Source organism: Hypanus sabinus, chromosome X1, assembly GCF_030144855.1.
Source record: "Hypanus sabinus isolate sHypSab1 chromosome X1, sHypSab1.hap1, whole genome shotgun sequence".
NCBI classification, from domain to species: Eukaryota; Metazoa; Chordata; class Chondrichthyes; order Myliobatiformes; family Dasyatidae; genus Hypanus; species Hypanus sabinus.
In genome coordinates, this window is record NC_082738.1 from 34,872,299 (window position 1) to 34,878,090 (window position 5,792).

Consider the following 5,792-nt stretch of genomic DNA (forward strand, 5'->3'; position numbering starts at 1 on the left):
AAACCACCGCCCATCAGCTGGTGTTTGGCGGGTTGGTTGGCGCTTGCCGCCCCTCACTCTTCGATTGGCTGCTCGTACATCAATCAGCCATACGTCGTGGACTATCAGCATGGGTTGCATTACAGTGACGACATCAGCGATTCTGTTGGGAAGGGGGAGGAAGAGTTGGTCCGAGGCAATACAACGGGCCTGGCGAATAATGAGGGCGATACACTCAAACTCAAAGATCAAAGTACGTATATGTCACCAAATACAATCCTGAGATTCATTTTATTGCGGGCATTCACATAAAAACATACGAAATAATAATAATAAATTCAGGCACACACTAAACGATTCAGGAACAGCTTCTTCCCCTCTGCCATCCGATTTCTGAATGGACGTTAAACCCATGAACACTACCTCACTATTTTTAATTTTTATTTTTGCACTATTTATTTAATTTAATTATTATATAGATAGATACTGTAATTCACGTTTTTTTTCCTCTTTTGTGTGTTGCATTGTACTGCTGCCACAAAGACATCAAATTTCACATGTACCGGTGATATTAAACCTGATTTTGATTCTGAGCAATAAATATCGAGAACATGAGATGAAGAGTCCTTGAAAGTGAGGCCATTGGTTGTGGGAACATTTCAATGTTGGGGTGAGTGAGGTTACCCCCTTTGGTTCAGGAACCCGATGGTTGAGGGATAATAACTGTTCCTGAACCTGGTGGTGTGGGTCCTGTACCTTCATCCCAATGGCAGCAGCTATAAGAGAGGATGGTCTGGATGGTGGGGGTCCTTGATGATGGATGCTGCTTTCCTGTGGCACCAATCCATGTAGATGTGCTCAATGGTGGGGAGAGCTTTACTTGTGATGTACTGGGCTGTATGCACTACTTTTTGTAGGCTTTTCTGTTCAAGGGCATTGGTGTTTCCATACCAGGCTGTGATGCAACCAGTCAATATATTCTCCACCGTGTATCTATAGAAGTTTTAGATGATAAGCTGAATCTTCGCAAACTTCTAAGAAAGTAGAAGTGCTGCCATGCTTTCTTTGTATTGGCACTTCCTCTGAAATGATATATCACGAAGGAATTTAAAGTTGCTGACCCTCTCCACCCCTGATCTCCTCCGATGAGGACTGGCTCATGGACCTCTGGTTTCCTCCTCCTCTAGTCAATAATCATGTCCTTGCTCTTACTGAGGGAGGGGTTGCTGTTGTGGCACCATTCAGATTTTCAATCTCCCTCTTATATGCTGATCCATCACCACCTTTGATTTGGCTGATGGCAGTGTGTCATCAGCAAACTTATGGCATTGGAGCTGTGCTTAGCCACACAGTCATAGGTGTAAAGTGAATAGAGCAGGGGGCTAAGCACACAGCTTTGTGGTGCCTCTTGTGCTGATGGAGATCGTGGAGGAGATGTTGTTACCAATCCAAACTGACTGGGGTCTGCAAGTGAAGAAATCGAGCATCCAGTTGCACAAGAAGACATTGAGGCCCAGGTCGTGAAGCTTATTGATTAGTTTTGAGGGGATGATGGTATTGAATGCTGAGCTGTAGTTGATAAAGAGCATCCTGATGTATGCATCCGTGCTGTCCAGATGTTCCAGTGTTGAGCAAGGGGCCAATTAAATGGCGTCTGCTGTTGACCTGGTGTGACAGTAGGCAAATTGGAGTGGAGCCAAATCTCTCATCAGGCAGCAGTGGATATGTTTCATCACCAACTTCTCAAAGCACTTCATCACAGTGGATGTTCTTAGGCATGCTCTTCCTGGGCACCGGTATAATTGAAGCCTGCTTAAAGCAGGTGGGTACCTCAGACTGCAGAAGCAGGAGGTTAAAGATCTCAGTGAACACCCCAACCAGTTGATCAGCACAGGTCTTTACTACTGACCCAGGTACCCTGCCTGGGCCAGATACTTTCTGTGGGTTCACCCTCCCGAAGGATGCTCTCACATAGGCCTCAGACTGAGATCGCAGGTCATTGAGGGCTCTGGGAGTTCGTGAAGGTGCCTCCATGTTTTGATAGTCAAAGTGAGCAGAGAAGGCATTGAGCTCATCTGGGAGCGAAGTCTTGTTGTCGCCTGTGTAGTTTGGTTTCACTTTGTACGAGGTGATAGCATTCCAGCCCTGCCACAGATGTTGAGCTTCCTTCAGTGATTCCAGTTTAGTCCAGAATTGCCACTTTGTATGTGAGATGGCTTTCTGGAGGTCACCATCTGAACACCACTGATCTGGCCCTCAGCAGTTTGTGGATCTCAGGGCTTCTGGTTGGAGAAGACTGAATGATTTTGTGGGGACACACTGCATATGACTTTTTATAAAGTCCATGGCAACCGTGGTATATTCGTTCAGATCTTCTGATGAGTCCTTGAACAATGCCCTGTCTACTGACTCGAAGCAATCCTGTGGCCATTCCATTTTGTTGTCATTAGCTCTCTGGAGCTTTGCTCTTTAGCCTCTGCCTGTATGCAGGTAGTAGGAGGACAGCCAGGTGACCAGGTTTCCTGAAATGTGGTCTGGGCATGGAACGGTTGGCATTCCTAACCGTAGTGTAACAATGGTCAGGTGCGTTGGGACCTTTTGTGCTACAGGTGATATGTTGATAATAACTGGGCAAAGATTTCTTCAAACAAGCCTGATTGAATTTCCTGGCAACGATTTGAAAGATGTCAGGGTAGGCTGGTTCTTGTTTGCAGTACCTCAGATGCTTGCTAAACGTCGGCCTTTGGCGGTATGTAATCTGCAGTCAGGATCACAGAGGAGAGCCCTCTTGGTCGGTACTTAATCATTAGATGTTTTAGGTTGGGGAACAAGAGTGTGATCTATTGACCTACCCCAGTTCATAGTCCTCCCATCCATGTACTTATCCAAGCTTCTTTAAAACATTGAAATCAAACCTGCATCTATAACTTTCACTGGCAGCTTGTTTCACACTTGCAACACCCTCTGAGTGAAGAAGTTCCCCCTCAGATTTTCCTTAAATATTTCACCTTTCACCCTTAACCTATGACCTCTAGTGTTAGTCTCACCCAACTTCAATGGAAAAGGCTTGCTTGCGTTTATCCTAGCTATACCCCTCATAATTTTGTATACCTCTATTAAATTCCCCCTCAATCTTCTATATTCCAAGGAATAAAGTCCAAACCTATTCAATCTTTATGACTTTTCTACCTGTGCCAGCACTTTCAATGAATTATGGATCTGTATTCCCAGATCCCTTTGTTCTACCACATTCCTCAGTGCTGTACCGTTCATTGTATAAGACCTACCTTGGCTGGTCCTACCCAAATGCAACACCTCAGATTTGTCTGCATCAAATTTCATCAGCCATTTTTCAGCTCATATTTCCAGCTGGTGCAGATCCTGTTGCAAACTTTGATAGCCTTTCTCACTGTCCACTACACCTCTAATCTTGGTGTCATCTGCAAATTTGCTGATCCAGTTCACCACATTATCACCCAGATCATTGATATAGATGACAAACAACTACAGACCCAGCATGGATCCCTGTGGCACTCCAGTCAAAGAGGCAGCCATTTACTACTACTCTCTGGCTTCTCCTGCTAAGCCAGTGTTGAATCCATTTACGACCTCATCCTGAATACCGAGCAACTGAACCTTCTTGACCAACCTCCTATGCAAAACTTTGTCAAAGGCCTTGCTAAAGTCCATGTAGAGAGCATCCACTGCCTTTCCTTCATCAACTTTACTGGTAACTCCTTTGAAAAACTCTTTAAAATTGGTTAGAGACAACCTACCACACACTAAGCCATGTTCACTAACCCTATTCAGGCCAGGGCTATCCAAATATATATATATCCTGTCTCTTGGAATACATTCCAATAATTTATCCACTACTCACCGGCATATAATTTACCAATTACTCAGGCTCACTGGTTTATTCTTAGAAATTTCTTGTCTGTCTTCTGAGTAAATACAGATGCAAAAAAAATCCATTTAAGATCTTCCCCATCTCTTTCAGCTCCATGCATAGATGATCACACTTGTCTTCAAATAGACCAATTTTGTTCCTTGCTATCTTTTTGCTCTTAATATATCTGTAGAAGATTCTCCTTCACCTTGACTGCTAGAGCAACCTCATGCATTCTTTTATCCCTCCTGATTTCCCTCTTAAGTGTTCTTTTGCATTACTTTTACTCCTCAAGTACCTCATTTGTCCTTGCTGCAATGCACCACCTTCTTCTTAACCAGGGCTTCAGTATCCCTTAAACGCCAAGGTTCCCTTTACCTTTTAGCATTGCCTTTTATTCTAACAAGAACATATAAACTCTGTACTCTGAACTTTTCACACTTGATGGCTTCTTTTTGCCAGAAACCTATCCCAATCCTCGCCTGCTAGATCCTTTCTGATGCCATCAAAATCGGCTTTTCTCCAACTCAGAATCTCAATCTGAGGGCCAGTCCTATCCTTTTTCATAATTTTCTTGAATCTAATGCTAATTAAGATCACTAGACCCAAAGTCTTCCCCTACACACACTTCTGTTACTTGCCCTGTATTGTTCCGTAATAGGAGATCCGGTATCACACTCTCTCTTGTTGGGACTTCTATGTACTGACTAAGGAAACTTTCCAGAACACATCTGACAAACTCTATCCTGCCCAGTCCTTTTACAGTATGGGAATACCAGTCAATATGTGGAAAGTTAAAATCACCTACTATCACAACCTTTTTTTTCTTGCAACTGTCTGCTATCTCTCTATAAATTTGCTGCTCTAAATCCTGCTGACTATTTTGAGATTTTTTTTGATGTTAGAGGTGCCAGGTAAATAAAACTTCTATATTAGGCAGTCAGCCATTTACATGTTTCTGAAAATTGTTGAAGATTGTAAGGCTGAATGGTTGTGAGGAGGTTCCACCAGTTGTCGGTGAATTTCTTCAGGTCTCGCTTGTGCTGTAGTGTAACTCTAGGGTGACTGCAACAGGTGACATTGAGACACAATTTCCTTGTAACCCAAGCTGTGAGTGTTGAGTGTTGTCTACTTAGTCTATAGACCGCTCCTGTCAAGGGTGCTGCTGGTCCATTGGTCCCAAGTGACTTCAAGGGATTTTCCAAAGCAGGGTAACATTGTTCTTACTTGAAGTGTGTGACCTGATATGTACAGTCTCAGTATAAAGTAGAAAGTCTGATCAATAAACATTTTTGTCTGCAGCAGCCATCATTAAGGACCCTCACCATCTGGGGCATGTCCTCTTCTCATTACTACCATCGGGGAGGAGGTACAGGAGCCTGAAGACACACACTCAATGTTTTTGGAACTGCTTCTTCCCCTCTGCCATCAGATTTTTGAACAGTTCATGAACACATGAACACTACCTCACTATCTTGTTCTTTTCTTGGACTACATAATTATTTTAAATATATTTCTAATTGTAACCTTTAGTATTTTTTCTGTATTGCACTGTACTGCTACCATAAAACAACATATTCCACAGCAAATGTCAGTGATAATAAACCTGATGAAGATTCTGAACAGGCCTTCTGGCCCTTTGAGTTGTGCTGACCATCAAGCACCCATTTACGTGGAGGGGGGGACGTCACGTGACGACGTAGGATCGAGACGTGGAAATCCAGCTCTCGCATAAAAAACTAATAAATTAATGTTTAAGTGAAGAAAAGTTAGTAAATATTTTCTAAAAACTACGTCTAAACTACTCAGGATTTTCCTTAGATATGTCTCCTAAACAGACACAGAAGAAAACTACTACTTTGAAGACAGTATAAGCTGGGCCGGCCACCATGAAGGAGCCTCGGACTCAAGTGCATCTTACCTC